At 50.8% G+C, this 16,723-nt stretch overlaps 1 protein-coding gene across 2 annotated transcripts in view; it reads right to left on the minus strand.

Moving 5' to 3' along the window:
* Kiaa1211l (KIAA1211-like ortholog) overlaps positions 1-16,669 on the minus strand; it is a 115,777-nt gene extending 99,108 nt beyond the window's left edge. The window contains exon 1 of one of the 2 annotated variants that reach the window (XM_013522807.1): positions 16,483-16,669. The gene's annotated coding sequence lies outside the window, so the exon portion shown is untranslated. Of the gene's footprint in view, positions 1-16,188 lie in introns of both variants that reach the window. The other variant, XM_013522805.1, reaches the window with a different exon arrangement.
* Between the last annotated feature and the right edge of the window lie 54 nt (positions 16,670-16,723).

The following is a 16,723-nucleotide window of genomic DNA, read 5'->3' on the forward strand; positions in this document are numbered from 1 at the left end:
TCCCGAGTGCTAGGATTACAGGTGTGCGCCACCACGCCAGCCAAGGGAGGAATTCTTTTAAAGGTTTTCAGACCAACTGCCAAAGTGTGTGGCAGAAAGCTTAACATCTTCCACTCAAAGGCCCAAAGAGTCCTACCACACCCCTCACTGCGCTGAGGACCGTCAGCCACCCATCAGCCACAAACATCTTATTTTAACAGGCACTCATCTGATTAGCATGATTTTTCTCCACATTTACGGCCATCCACATGCCCCCTTTGGTGACCTAATTCCCGTCCTCTACCCAGGTTCTCTGGAGGAAGCTTGTTTACAAGAAGAGTTGTTCTCACGGATTATTAGAGTTGTTTGTAGACTACGGCACAGTACTGGACTTATATGCTGTAAGTACTTTTCCAGTCTGTTATCTAATTGTTGACTTTCTCTTTTTTTCTCTCATTAAGCATACCAATGTTTTCAGTTCTCCTGTTGTTCAAATAAGACAGTTTTGTGGGTCTGTCCCTGGCACCATGTGTGGAAAGAGGTTTCTCTTCGAAAACTGCTTATTTATCAAAATTTTCTTTTTGGTACTTTAATGATTTCATTTTTACTTTTAACATTTAAGCCATCTAGATGCTATTATGGGGTTTGATATGAGTGAGGGACTTGATACCTTCCCAAATGATTAAATATTAACTAAATCTGTTAAATATTGTTCTCCAAACGCTCCAGCTTGTTCAGGGATATGCTGTCGATTCCCACCTCAATGTCAAAATGTTCAAATCATTATAAACTTACATTTTAATATCTGGTAGGCGATTCACTCAGATCCTGGCTGGAAACTGCATTAAATCTATAGAATAATTTGGGGGTCAATGGACCACCGGAACTTGAGAGCCTCCTGCGGTGGCACCAGGTTCTGCGTACTTCCTGTGAACCCCACCCTTGAGGCCCACCTGGATCCACGGCACATTTCCTGACCATCAAGGTGGGCACCACACTGTGCCCACCTCTCATACGTGGGTACCGCTCTTGCAACTTCCACCAACCCCGGCACAGAGGGTCCCAAGTCCTGGACCAAATGTCACTTCGCAGCCCCCCAGTTTGGGTGCGATCTACTTTGTTTTTATTTACTTAGTTTGGGATGGGATCTCAAGTTGGCCTTAAATCCTGATCTTCCTGCCTCAGCTTCCTTTGAAACTCCTCTGGCTCATACAGCTCTCTTCCTAATCCATCCTTACACACCAGAGCCACCTTCCCATTGGCAGTGCTCTCTGTCCACAGAAGTGGAACTCTCTCTAGATCCACTTAAATGCTTGCTCTGCAATCTGAATCCGGGAATCCCCGCCCAGTCCATATTTTATGCAGCAGCATGCTCGCATGTAACTCACTGGCCGATGAGAGCTGCGCATGTACCCCTGTGCAGCGATGCTGAGAAGGTTCAGCTGCCTCTGGCCGTCGGCCTGCAGTCACCGCCCCGTGCTTATGGCTGCAGCCACTGCACGCTAACTGGATCAGGACAACCAGCAACATGCACCCTGGCCACGGAGGAGCCACTCCTCCCTGCACGTTCCATGAGCCAAAAGGAAGAAGAAATCCGGGAAGACAGGAGCCGAGGACAAAGGCGCGTCTGTACTCCCGGCCAGCAAGGGGATGGGGTGCACGCCAGCCCTGGCCAGCCTCACTCCTGGAATCTCCCCCTCACGGTCTCCAGCTCCTCCCTTCCAAGGGAAGGTGGGAGCCCTGTTCTTGGAAATCAAGTCTGCCCAAGGGGGAAGGCTGAGCTTTTCCACCCCAGCTGCACAGCAGAGTCAGCTGCAAAGCCTGTTAGGTCAAAGGCTCCACCCAGGCCTCGAGCCGGCCTGCAGGATGAGGCTGGTGCAGGTACAGGGCGGCAGGCACAGGGCCAAGGAGCAAAGGAGAAGGCAGGCCACACGCTCTGGTGCTCAGCAGCCAGGCACCCTGACATGCACCCCGTGAGGAGGATGCAGAGTTGGAGATGGAAGACATCCCTGAAGGAACAGGCTAGACTAGGACCAAAACATCCCATGTGGTATTTCAGAAATGCATCCTTTTCTAGCTTAGTGAAAATTCCAAAGATGCTAAAATTCCCACGTATCCATTTCTTGGGGATCCCTAAGTTGGGGGCACCAAGGCTAGCACCTGGCCCTGGGCCTGGAAGAATAATGAATGTCTGCCACAACCAATGAACGGGTCTGGCTAAGGTGAGGGCCTGGGGTCCTTCCTGTCCCCTCTATACCAGGTATCACTGAGTGAAGCCACCAGCTCAGCCCCCTGGGCTGGGTCACCCCTCCCTGTGTCACAGCCAGGCAGCTCCCTGAGTCACAGGGCCTCTGTCACACTCCAACCCAGGCTGGCATTATGACTTTCTTGGGCCCCAGGTATTTTTGCTTTCAGCTGCCCATTTCTCCATTTAAAAAAATGGTAACAGTATATATTTTACCATTTCATTTTAAGCATATTTTATTGGTATAGAGATGAACATATTCTTATTATCTATGAAAACATTTTCTTTGATCTAAAGACCATGATTTCCTTCTGACTTGAAAAGAGACTCAAACCCTTTCATGTGGCCCTGAAATCATGGTGGGCCCCCAGCCCTGTGTCTCGCCTGTCTGGCGGCCAGCACTGTCCCACTACAAGCCCTGCAGTTCTCCTGGATGCTCCCCATAGAGGACCCACCTCAACCCAGAGACCCCACCTAGCCTGCACCAAGGGACCTGGCCGCCTCCACCCAACACCTCGCCACATGTAGGTGATAGAACCACCTCTGTTACACTGCATTCTCTGGGGGCCTCGAGAACTGAGTACTGAAGGACACTGGACAGGATGAAGAGAAGCAAGCTTTCATCCGTGGACCTTCTACATCTACTGAGAGGTTTGCTCAAAGGAACCTGCGTCAGCCAGCTTTCTGTTACTGTAAGAAATACCTGAGGCAAATCAACTCAAAAATAAGAAAGGTTTATTTTGGTTCCTAGTTTTGGAGGCGGCAGTCCATCTATGATCAACTGGCCCCACTGCTCTGGACCATGGTGACACAGCACACTATGGTGAGAGTGATTGGCAGAGAAGGCCTGACCAACCCATGGCCTGAGAGAAACAGTGGAAGTGGAGGCTGGGGCCCCACAATCCTTTGCAAGAGTACATGCACAATGACCTAAAACCTCCCACTAGGCCCCACTCTTAAAGGGTTCACCACTTCCCAACAGCCCAAGGTCCTATTTGGTCAAGATAACCTGTATTTCTAACACTAAAGCTCCACAGGGCTGTGACACTTCAACCCTTTTGGAAGTCAGGCCCTGGTTGATGCTTGGGATTACTCCCAACATGTTCCCAATAGGGCTGCCATTCATATGTCTCACTGCCAGGCAGGTTGAGCCAACAGTGCCACATCCATGATTGTTCTATCAGGCAGCTTTTTATCAATATTATCAGTAAAAAAATAGCAATAAAAGTGATCAGATCCATTTTTACCACTAGTGGTACAAGCCATGTAATGAACAGTCATGCAAGTACCACAGCGGCTCAAGCTGGCGGGAATGTGTTAATGCCTAAAAGCTATGAAGAAATGTAACACAGATGAGTGATAACTAATCATTAGTGTCTAGCTGTTATCTTAGTCCACTACATCTTTTAAATTTGTGTTCATGTTTAGTTACTCCTTTGAGACTATATTCTGGTAGTTCATGTGGTTCTTTAAAGTAAAATATTTTTGTTCTACAAAGAAAACATGTAGGAGCAGAAAGCTCCATTTGATCTCATAGCTGGGGTACAATGTCAATGGCAGAAGCTTGGTGGCCCCAGGCTCCCTGGTTCCACCAACAGGAAATGCAAGCGAAGTTCCCAGAAGGAAAGGCAAACCACAGAAAGACTGGCAGCCTGTCACATCTGTCTCTGGGAGGCTACAAGTATGAATCTCCAAACCTGGATGTGTGAAACCCAGATCTACAAGTACTATCTGAAAACAGAATGAATATTATGTCACATACATAATGCAGGTTGTTTTTCAAATATGTGCAGATATTGAGGCAATTCATAAAGTACAGTGATACCCAGGCAAGTTCAAAACTCACTCTTTCTGTGGATATCTACTTTCCCTAGTGATGGATTGTGAAGATGTAGGTACTATTACAAAAACATTCCCCCAATTATTCAAAGCCACATACTTAGTCACACACTGACTCTAGGGAAGAGCCGTCAATCTTTAAAAAACCAAACACCCTGCAGGCCATCCCGGATAATGAACTTTTCTGTGGTTTGGATATGCCTCCCAAGGCCCATGTATTGAAGGCTGATCCCCACAGAGGATCTATTGAGGCAGTAGGACCTTTAAGAAGTGGAGCCCAGTGGGAGGTCTTTAGGTCATTGGGGGCGTGTCCTGCAAGGGATCATGGGACTCAACCCCTCCTTGCTCTCTTGGCTTCCTGGCCAGGAAGTGATCTGTTTGTTGGCCACTTGCTCCCCACCCTGGCCATCCAGCACCCCCATTAGAGGTCTCTAATAGCAGTAGGTCAATCAGTCATTAATTGGAACCTCCAAAGGGTAAGCCAAAATAAACCTCCTTTCTTTATCAGGTGGTTATCTAAAGAATGTCTTATAGTGAGAGAGAGCTAGTACATCCTTGAGAGGAATTCAGTATGGCTGACAATAAGGACCCCAAACTACAACTTTGTACCAAAAGCTGTACTTATGTTCATCAGAAGAGCAAAGACCTGCTGTAATACCAATATGCTCTAACAACAGAAGCATTTATTTAGGAATTGGGGAGAAACAAGAACAGATGATGTTTGGGAAATATCTGCTCCTTGAGTTGCTCACGCCAACACATGGTGAGCAGTTCACTTGGGGTGGAGGAAAGAGTCAGACTTAGGATGCAGCCACCCTGGTGCCAGGCAACCTCTGACCCAATGCAACCTAGGAGCTGACCAGCAGACCCTGGTCACCACCACCAGCTCTGGACCCCAGACCAGCCCAACCCTTCAGTGGCTTCAGCCATCCACCTTGAGCCTCACCTAGGTGTCCACAGCTGGGGACAGGCAAGCCACCTGCACCTTCTTTACCTTCAGTTTTTTTCACCTTGAAACAGGGATGATCATTTCAACTTCTGGTTAGAGAAATGATCCATAAGGACGTATGCAGTGTGGTCAAAAGTCCCGTGAATGCTTCAGTTTTAAAATTTTATTACAGTAAAAGACACATTGCCATTAATCCCTCTCAAAACACTTCCCCTCTCTTCAAATACACTTATCCCATCATTCTCGCCACTTTCTGAAGCAGTTCTGGAAATCCTCTTTCATAAATGCCTTTAGCGGCTGGGGATGTAGCTCAGGGGCACAGCGCCTGCCTGGCAAGCGCAAGGCCCTGAGTTCAATTCTCAGTACCAAAAAAGGTGTTTTTAGTTGCATTCTTGTGGCTGCCTTCATGTCCTGAACCCACTCAAACCACTTACTTTTCATGGTCACTTTGGGGAAGCATCAGAAGTCACAGGGGTCAGATCCACTGAACAAGGAGGACATACCGTCACACTTTCTGCCTTTTCGTTGGATGGCACCCAGCAGCAGCACTCGCCATGTTTTTTGTCATACTTCATAAAGACCTTCATGAAAGAGGGCTTCCAGAAGTGCTTCAGAAAGTGGCAAGAACAACAGGACAAGCACAGGGGAGTATTCTGAGGGGGATTAACATCAATTTGTCTTACTGTAACAAATTCTTAAAAGTTAAACATTCACTGTGTATTCTGACCACTTAATAATATACTCTAAGTGCCCAGAACATGCTCAGCCAGCTAATGAGGTGGGATTCAGCCCGGACCCTGAATCTCTCCCACTTCCTGTCTCACCACATGATCTCGGCCTCTTGCACATGCTCCTACTACCATGATGCCCTCGGCCATGTTGTGATGAAGTCAGAGGCCCTCGCCACAGCTGAGCAGAGGAGGGCACCAGGAACCTCCAGAACTGTGAGCTAAATGAACACCTTCTCTTGACAAAGTTTCTGGCCTCGGGTATAAAGTTACAGCAGCAGAAAATGGACGAGTGCATGTGTTCACTCTGGGCCTGGCACTGTGCTAAGCACTTTGTGGGCACTAGTGCCCAGCTAACCCAAAGAGAGATGGCACCATTGCCACATGGCAGCTGGAGAATGGGTGAGCCAGGCTCTGCCCCCATGGCTGCACTTTGAGATGAGCCAGAAGGAAGGGAGACCCCCAGCGTGTCCTGCACGGCAGCAGAGCTCTCCCAACTGCACCCAAGGCACAGCCTGAAAAGCCCTCCCCCTCACTACACAGACCATCCGCTGCCTGGCAGGTCTACCCCACTGTCCCAAGATGCTTTAACAGCAACAACAAAGGCCGGGGACAACTAGACCTAGTTGTCATAACAATGTTCCTGACATGCTCTTGGACACTGGTCACATCCCATCTGCTGCTTCTACACACATCTTGCCTTTGCTCACTGTAATAAAGCAGAAGAGTGTGAAGGGAGTGGGCCCACAGTGTCACCCGAGGCAACTCAAACATCAATATGATCCTTCCTCTCTGGCCAAAGCTGCTGCTGGGCTGGGGGCCAGGGGAGATCTCACTGAGATGCCAGCCTGAGTGTCCACGCCCAGTGAGACTTCAGAGGAAGCTGATGGGGAATAAAGAGCTCCTGCCATATCCAGGCGCAGATCCCACCCCTGCTCAGCCCTGGGGAGGAATCTGTCCGACAACCTTGCACCCTCACCTCATGAAGCAAAAGCCTGGGCGGGCTGATGAGCACACTTCCCAGCTGGGCGTCGCCAAGTGCAGAGCTCGAGACGATTACAAACCAGGTGCCAGGGAAGGACCTTGGGTCCAAATCCCTGCTCCCCAGTGCAATGGTCACTTAGGCAAGTCTGTGACCTCTCTGCACCTCAGTTTGCTTCTCTGTAAAATGGGGACAAAACCAGGGTGGGGTACAGCAATCCTGACCTGTGTGCGTCAGATCAGGAGTCACCATAGGAATAAGATGAACATCCACATGGCACCCAGGCAATGGGGTGGCAGGGCGTGTGACATGCGGGGACACAAGGCTCCAACAGCTCTGTCACTCGCCAGCTGAGCAACCCTGGCCAAGCTGCTTCGCGTCTCTGAGCCGCACTTTCCTTACTTCTAGACACACAGGCAACTGCAAGGTTTAACTGAGATGATGAAGGTGAGATATTCAAAATGACGAGCAGTGCCCACACGCAGCAAATATCACTGAATCTCTGAGCTGGAACGAGACTCTTCTCACCGCAAACACACTCACTTTATTAATTACACTGAAGCACAAGATTAGGGTGTAGGCTCGGGCACTGGGCAGCCTGCGTTATCCAGTATTTATAGGTCACCCCCTAAGAAGCTCATCTTACGCAGCTGAAAGAACGGAAAGAAAAGAAACCGCTGCTGGTGAAATAATTACTATAGTTTACTTCACAATACACAACCAGTGTATACCTCCAAACATTAAAGAAAAATAGCTGCTGTACATAGAAATCAAACCCGACTTTAAATCCACAAAGAAAAGGTGCCATAGAAACACAAGGCAAGGGCTGGGGGTGTGGCTCAGCGGTAGAGCACTTGCCCAGCAAGCACAAGGCCCTGAGTTCTGTCCCCAGTCCCGGAAGAAGGGAGGAGAGAAGGAAGGAAAAAAAGATGAGAAGAAAGAAGGAAAGAAGGAGAAGGGAGGAAGGGTGGAGGGAAGGAAAGAAATGTCAAAGCAAGGAAGGGAGAAAAGAAAGAAGAAAAGGAAGGAAGAGAAAGGAAGAAAGGAAAGAAAAAGATGAAGGACAGAAGGGAGGGCGGGAGGCACTCCTCCCCCACCCCCTCCAAGCCTGCGAAGTGTGGCACCCCCAAGCAGTGTTAAACAGCGCATCCCAGAGGAGTGACACTGACTGGGGCTAAGGGATGACGGTCAGGCCCAGGGCTGCCCACCAGGTCTCCCATGCGCCTCCGACCCCAGCATGCTCCAGGCTGCTGAGAACATCGCCCGTCCCGGGTGCCCTCCACTGCAACCCTTTCCCCAAACAACAGACAACACAATAGGGGCTGGGGATTTAGCTCAGCGGCAAAGCACCTGCCTGGCAAGTGCAAGGTCGTGAGTTCGGTTCCCGGTACCGGAGGAAAAAAAAAAAACAAAAAAAAACGAAAAACAGATAACACAATAATCCACTCGGGGGCAGCTCAGAACTACACAGACACCTGAATTCACAGTAATTGCACACAAAAGCCTGTTTGAAGAGGTAAAGAGAAATATTGTTCATAAACTGACTGCTGATCAATTATGACTCACGAGAAAAAAACTGGCTATTAGCTTAGCAGTAAGCTAACTCCTGATTCCCACCCACGCCCAGTGACGGAGGGCTGCTCAGCATTAACACACCATGGAGAGAGAGGTGAAGAGAGCAGGGGGCTCCCCAACATCCAGGGAAAACAGCCAGGCCCTCCCCTCAAAACCTACATGCCCTCAGGCTGGAAGCAGGTCTCGGGGGCTGACTTCCACACTCCTGGCTCGTGTACCGGTCACTCTGTAGGAACTAGCTGCACCTTGTTGCTCCATCTGCTTTGGAGTTCGTGCTTCCAAGAAGGAGCAGAGAGGGGGGCTTCAAAGAGAAGCATCCGGTTTTCCAGGAAGTGGTGGCAGAGGTCCTGGCCCCGCACCCTCAGTCCATGGACTCTGAGCAGCGCATAGGACCCCACCCGAGGCAGATGTGGCTGGCAAAGGTGTCCTACAGTCACCACCCACTCCCCTGCAAGTCAGCCCTGGCTCTGCTACCCCTCCTACATGTCTGGCCAAGGGCAGAGTTTCCAACGGTTCTGTTGGCCCTGAACTTCCTGCCTTAAATTCTCTTCTGCTTAGAGTGGCTCCTGCGTAACACAGATGCTGTTGACCAAGATGTGTGACATCTTAGCACAAATTCATCCTAACGGGGAGAAAACCACCTTGATGTGAAAAAGAATTATTTTGGGCTGGACACATCAAAGGAAGAACGCTGTGTGTGTGCAGGAAGTCTGCTTTGGAGATAGCTCGGGGAAGAAACCAGCCAGACCGATGTACCACAGGCAAAGACAAGGACGTTCACTGTTGTTCTGTCACTGAGTGGCCAAAGGCTGAGGAGAAGCTAACTAAGCACCCAACCAGGAGAGGGCTTGGATGAGGACTCGGAGATCTGACCGCACAGTGGACCTCCTCCAGCCAGGAGGGCGGAGGCGGAGCACCCAATAACCCAGCGAGCTGGAAAAGGGACTCAACACCTACTACTAATCTTTAAAAGGCAGTCCACAAAACAGTACGGGCATTACTTCTTAGTAAATATATTTGTCCCTCATTTTCTGCATGGGATCGATTCCAGGGGCCCTCGAAGATGCCCCAGGTGACAGATGCTCAAGTCTCATACACAATGGAGCAGTTTTTGCACAGAATCTACACACATCCTGGGTGCTTTAAACCATATCTAGTTTACTTCTAATCCCTAACAGCACGTAAATGCTACGTAAATAGTTCCTGTACTGCACTGTTTAGGGAATTAGGACAAGAGAAAAGTCTGTACATGTTCAGTATGGTCAGTACGATCATTTTTGATTCGTGGTTGGTTGAATTCCCAGGTATAGGACCCATGGCCGACTGCACATACTTCTGTGCACACATGAACACGGGGGCACAGAGTAGAGCGCAGACAGCTGTCTGGAAGGCTGTGTCTCCTACCGGTATCAGGACATCTGTGCCGTCCTGCCCGCCGGGTCTGACGGTGACAGCGTGTGTTCCACAAGCACCTGGCCAGCCCACAGGCCTGCTGTGCAGATTCCCACACAGGCTCCCGTCCACCAAAGGCCCCACACAAGGCACTTGGTCATCTGTGTTGCAGAATGTGGCACCAGGTAAAGCCAGGTGTGGTGGTGCACACCTGTAATCCCAGCACTGGAGGCTGAGGCAGGAGGGTCATTGTAAGTCAGAACCCAGCCTGGACTACACAGCAACTCCTGCCCCCAAAACTGGAACAAACTAAAAATAAAAAGAATGTGGTAACAGACAACCCTCCCTTAGCAGACCCCTCTTTGCTCATTAAGGCCATGAAGAAAACAAGGGAACACTGGCCAAGCTTCGCCGAGCGGTAGCTCAAGTCCTCCCAACGCTGTGTTTGCATCTCAAGGCCTATTTTCACCCCAAGGGCAGCTGGAAGGTGAGACTTAAAGGAATCTATTTCCAGTGGAGGTAGCAGCTGATGCCCAGCACTTACCCAAAACTTACCCTTCATGGCAGCTGATGCCCAGCACTTACCCTTCATGGAATTCAGTTTCTGTGGACATGATCCCACAGGGAGTGAATCCCCAGCTCTGTGGATTCAGGGCCCCCAGAGGGTGGGCGGCTTCACGCCACGGCAATCTGCTCTGCGGCTCCCAAGCCTCAAATCTTCCTCGCAGGAAGGACCCACACAAAAAGTTTGTAGTGTCACTTCTTTGGAGGCAAAATGGCAAATAATTAAGGTACTGAAACAAGATCACAGAACCTCAGGACTAGCAGCTGGGCCACCCAGGCCCAAAGAGCAGGTGCGTTATGGACAGAGAGGGCGCTGCAGGCTGGGTGGCTTTCCCACGGCAACTGCAGAGAAGCAGGAAGAGCCCAGGTGGCCAATGCTGAGACAGTGTGGCACCTACACCCACCATACCTGTCCTTGCGCCTGTCGGGTGCACACTGGGCCTGGCCACAAAGTCACAACCAGACCAAAAAGTACCAAGTTGAGACCAAGACCCAAAGCAGCAGATACAGAGGCAGCCTCCCATGGTCACTTCTTTCCAAGGACTCCAGAGCAAGAACCAGCCCTAGGTAACCGGCGTGGCAGCTTCACAAACCCCCACAGACCTAGCCCTGTCGCCACAAGGTCCCCCGCACTCCAGCCCAGCCCTCTGGACAGGACAATGGCTTCACAAATGCGTACCTGATCTGGAAACATTTTCTGAGACTCCTTGAGTGTCATTTTTAAAGTGTATTTGTGATCTTGTTGAGGAATTCAATTCGGGGAAAAGACAACAAGAAGGATGGATGGATGTCATAAGAAATGTTAAGTATGGACAAATAAATACTGAGTAGGGTGCGGGTGTATTAAACACAGACAGGAGGGGATGGGAGGCCAAGACATTCCTAATATTCAGGAGGCACTGAATATACCCAACACAGCCTGGTAGCAAATATTCATGACATGCTAAACACCGCAGAGGTACTCAATATTCACACGCACAAGGCTAAATATAGAGGAGAGCCTAATGTCCTGTCACAGTTCAATTACCCACTGTGACACCTGTTCTGACCTGTGGCCCATGAGGCTCGTAGTGAGCCACAGGTGTGGCAAGGAAAAACGGTCCCACGTCCTCCGACAGAACAGTGTGTCCCCTTGGCCCAGGGCGCCTTCCATCTGGACCTCAGAAGTCTGGCCGGGCAGAGGGTGGCGCTGCTGCAGCAAGAGGAGGGACAGGGGAGTGTGTTGTACTCCAGGACGCAGAAGCTGTGGGTCACCCAGCCACATCCTGTCCCGCCTGCCTTCGCCTACCCCAGCCTGTCCCCTTGCTTCTTGCTGTACGTTTCCAGTTGCACCGAGGTCCTCTCCCGCATGGCATCCTCTAGCACCTTCTCCACTGACAAGCACTTTTACACTACAGCTACACCTTAAATCCGCCCTAAGTACCATCGGGTCTCAAATGCTAAAGGAACGCCAGGGTACTTTACTGAATGATCTTAACTGGGAATTATAATAAATGTCCTTTTGTCTTCTTGTAAGAAAGACAGTGGAAGAGGAATAGCTACAAGTAATTCAGGGGATGCTGCCTAGGGTCATACGTACATGTGCATACCACCACCTCTGTTCCCCAAAGTCACAGGGCCTCCAAGTAGCCCCCTCAGCTGCACCACCTCCTTTAAGACAGCAAGAGTCCTCCACCAGCTCCAGAGCGCAGCTGCAGGCTTTCTAGGGTAGTTTCTTGGGACCTGCACATACCATAGCTAATGGTTCAAGCGCCTCCCCGCGACCTGAGAATCAAGGGGCAAAAAGGACAGAGAGATCGGTGCATGGGCCTCAGAGGTGTGGGCGAATCTTTCTGGAAGTTCTTCAACTTCATGCCTTTAAAAAGCAATCCCACACACCAGAGCCAGGCAGAGGCCTGAGCAAACAGATAACTCCCTACTCTTCTCCTTCCAGAATATTTTGGAGTTTCACAGATACCTTAATCATAAGAAAAATATTTGAGAGCCCTTCCCTAGGAGCAATCTCCTCAGGAATGTCGTCTCGGTCCACAAAAGCTCAGTGGCTGACACAGGAAAGGAGGTGCCCGGTTATACGTGCACACCTGTCTCATTATTTCTTGTCAATTCGCTGCTAAATTCAGAGAGCAGCTACATGACATCTCTTATTCACCATCCACTGAGCTCAGGATGATGGTTGAGTGTATGTGAAAAGCAACACAAAGGATTTCTGGGTAATTTCTTGTGTTGGTTACTTTTCTCTCATTGCTGGGACAAAATACCTGATGCCTAAAACTAAGGAAGGGAAGGTTTTTTTTGCTCACAGTTTGTGGAGGTTTTAGTGCATACTTAGCTGGCTCCAAGGCAGAGGGGCATATAGCAGAGGGCAACAGTTCATGGCTGCAGAAAACAGCAAAAGCAACAAGAGCAAAAAAGGAGGAGCTTCTAAGAGCAAGCCTCTTTCCCTCCTTTATACTGTAAGCAGGCTGCCCACCCCAGGGCGGGTGTAGTACTCACACCCATAATCCCAGCATTGGACCATGAATGAATCACAAACAGCACCCAGACACAAACCATAACATTTCTCACAATTACAAATGAGTCTGTCTTGTGGATCCTTTAATCTGAAAGTTTGAAATTAATTCCTGGATACAGAGATTTAAGAGCAACAGGGTGCAGAGGAGAAGTCACCTGATCTCCACTCCCTTTAGGAAAAGTGGAAAGTGGTTAGAGCATTAGCTACCCGTTTCTGGCCCACAGGTGACGACTGCGTGGGGTTTTCAGGTATCTTGACATGGAAAGAGATGTGTGCTTCCCTGGCCAGAGATGACCAATCAGTGGGCTGGAGAGCTGCTCCCGGACTTCCTGGCTCCTCAGAGGAAGTTCTGGTTCATCTCACATCTGAGGTGCTAAGTGTACATTACTTAGGTCCCACCTTCTCCAGGCATGTCCCCTGGCCACGCCGCCTTCGAACCCAGCATGGATTGGGCATGACTGAGGTCCAGGCTCAGACACACAACTTCAGGCTTCACACAAGTCTCCAGATGACTCCTAGGTGCGCAGAAGCAGTGGGTATGACTTGGGCTTCTCCGCTCCTCTCCTTTGCTCAGGGTAAATGCCAAGCATAGAGGGGTAAGCCTTGACCATGAAGACGCAACAGCAGAACCAGGGTGTGGAAGACACTGACCCCCAGGAACTGGCTCCCTGGGCCAGGCTCAGGCAGTATGGTGCAAGTGGAAAGCAGTTCTCTTCTGCCCTTCCTCCAATGCTTCTTCTAAGAGGCTCTTTGCCAGGCTCCTTCCAAGCAGATCCTACAGCGTTTTCCTCGTTTCAAGAACTAAAAAGTCTACCTCACACAACCTAGGTGGGGCTGTGCAGAACACAGAGAGGGGCAAGAGGAGGGACCTTCGTGCCTCCTTCCCACCTTGCCAGGGCACTTGGTTAATGCAGGGATGGAGAAGCGGGGAGGGAAGGGGGCAATATAAAAATACATTTTAAAATTACTTTTAATTGACACATAATTATAGGGTACAATGTGATTATCTCCATACACGTATACAATGTGTAATGATCAAATTGGGGCAATTAGCATAATCTGCCACCTCCAGCATTTATTTCTTTCTGCTGGGAACATTCAAAATCTTTTTTGTAGCCATTTTGAAATATACAATAAATTATTGCTAGCTACAGTCACCCTACTGTTCTACAGAATGCCAGGGTTTATTCCTTCTACAGAAAAATATTTTTAAGTTCTTTTGCATATCAAGAGCAAGGCCCCGAAGTTTGAGCCTACAGCTCTACTCTAAGCTGTAACATTTCAAGGACAGAAAACACAGCCTAAGAAATATGCCTGCGCCACAGGCAGGGAAAAGACCTTCTGGTTGTGGGAGGAGAGGAAGCTGGGGGGACTACTGAGCCTTGCACCCTGCCTGGAGGAGAAATCCGGGAGGGAATAAAACCCCTGAGAGGCTTGGCGTGGGGTGGGAAGTGTGAGGAGTTTCCACTTCCTGAAATGCTGGTTCTGCACGGCAGAAATGCTGCTGCCATGGCCCGCTCTGTCACACGTGGGAAGGCTGGGAGGTGCCCCTGGGGGATCCTGAAGAGACCTTAGACGAAGGGGTCTGAGGGCCACTGCAGGGGCCAGGTGCCCAGCTGTGTGTCACCCCGGCAACACCTGGCTGGACAATAGGCAGTGGAAACCTAAGAAGGAGGCTCACTGCGGCCCACGGGGAAACAGCAAGATCTGACGAGCAGCAGGAGGCCCCCTCCTTCCGTCTCCGGGCGCCCAGGGACCACCTGCACCAAGAGGAGCCCCCAGCAGGGCTCACCTGGAGAGGTGGATCTGGAGATCTGGAGATGGTGACTGAAATGCCACTGAGCAAGGCTTAAGAGAAACAGCATCATAAGCTAGGACTGTGCTCCACGAAAAGGGAACGGCGGCTTTGTGTGCGGCAGCAAAACTAGGCGCATCTTAGAACCTCTGTGTGCTTCGGTGATAAATCCTGGGCCAGGAACACCTCCACTGTGATCCCAACGTGTCGGAAGGGTCTCCATGCCACCTGAGCACTGTAAGAGTGCGTACCTGGGCGACCTTCCAGAGGACCAGCAAGCGGCCACAAGCTCAAGTCACACGCAGGCCTACCAGCCATCACGGAAAACCTACCCTCCACGGGCCGACGCCTTTTCACATGAGGTCTCTCCTGGAGGCCAAGAGCTGGGGCACTGTCTTGGGCCATCCGGGCTGCTGGGACAGAACACTATAAACTAGGTGCCTTATGAAAGGCAGAAACTTCCTGCTCACACTTCTGTGAACCAGAAGCCTTTCAAGCCACGCACCAGCACCTGGGGCGTCTAAGGGAGGCCTGTGCCCTCATACTGTGTCCTGGTACAGAACAGGAGCAGGGAAGAGCTCAGGCTCTTCTGTAACAGCACTGATCCCGTTCACGAAGGGCGAATCCCATTCACACTGATACCTCTGGTCTCGTCACCTCCCAAGGAGTCTCAACGTTAGAGTTTGCGGGGGCACAAACTTTCAGACCACAGCACTACCCTTTTTTATAATAAAAACAGGGTCTTCCTGTGCAGTCCAGGCTGGCTTCGAACTCACAGCGACCTTCCTGTTTCAGCCTCCTGAGTGACAGAATTACAGGTGTGCACCACTATGCCCGGCTCACAGCACCATCATGACTCCCATTTCCCTGAATGGCAAACTGACACTCAGCAAGACTTGATAAGCCCAGGAGGCCCAAGCTGAATGGTAACACGAACAGGAAACCACCCTTCAGGATGCCCTGCGCCTCTCCGGCATGCCGCAGGCTGTGCCGCAGCCCGAGTGCACTTGCTATGTTTTGTAAAAGGGAAAAAGCCTGCTCCGAGAGGCCTACAAGTGTGACTTGCAGGGCAAGTCCGCAAAGAGGATGAGCCACTTACTGCAGGCAGAAAGTGTAAGGGGTTGCCAAAGATTCAGTAAGACAGATGTCCTAATGCGATATTTTAAAGTACCAAAGGTCATTAAAAAAAAAAAAAACCCGGATGTGCAAAATATCACAATTAAAATAAAGAAGCCAGGCTCCTATCCCTCATCTTTACCCCTCGCTTCAGGCTCCAACATGACCCAGCACAGTACTGGGGCTGAGCCCGGAATCCGGACCAGCACACCCTTTCCCCATCCCTGGCCCCCTAAGGCAGGGACCCCGATGGCACCCGGGTACTGTCTCCGGGTATCTTCGTCTCCTCTCTCCACAAGTTTACAACCTCAAGGGGCTCTCGGGATGACAACAGCTCCATCTCCCCTGGAGGTGACAGAAAGGTGGGAAACCCACAGGCTCCCCCGGGGAGCAGCGGACCCGAAGTCGGTCCGGGCAGATGCGGATCGCACGGCTCCTTGTCCCGCTTGGATCTGCTGGTCGAAATCAAGTGTTCACTAGTGACAGGACCCCAGCTGTCCGCAGGTACCTACCCGGGTCCAATTCAGAGGGCGGCGCTCCCTTCGCTTGCATTTCCAAAGCCCAGCGCTAGCTCATCTGAGCAACTCCTCAAGCTCCGATCACAACGCGAACCGCGCCTGGAAGCCCTGCCTGCGGGAAGCGTCCGCTCCACCAATATTTGTTGATTAAAATGTTGACGATGTCTCAGTTCAAACCCAGCATCCCTCACCGCGGCTTGTAATCAAAACCCAACGCCTGTTAAATAAACCATTCTCTGAAGCATAAGGAAGGGAGTTAATGGTGTGTCCGCTAATTTCTGCACTCACAGCTCGCACACGGAGGATCTCCACGCAGCTTCTGGGGCCCCGACTCGCCCTGTTGTCTTTGCGCCTTAGACCCCTGGGCTTCGCCTCGCGACGCAAAGTTAAGTCCACCAAAGTGCGCGGAGGGAAACTTCAGGCGCTCGCAAAGCGCGTCCTGCTCCTCTCGGCCCACGGGCCTGGCCGCCACGCGGGTGGCGCTGCTCTCGGGTCCCCGGGTCCCCGGCTCTGCCCTGGGCCCCGCCGC

The sequence above is a fragment of the Chinchilla lanigera genome, unplaced genomic scaffold (genome assembly GCF_000276665.1).
Source record: "Chinchilla lanigera isolate Chin_1 unplaced genomic scaffold, ChiLan1.0 scaffold00069, whole genome shotgun sequence".
NCBI classification, from domain to species: Eukaryota; Metazoa; Chordata; class Mammalia; order Rodentia; family Chinchillidae; genus Chinchilla; species Chinchilla lanigera.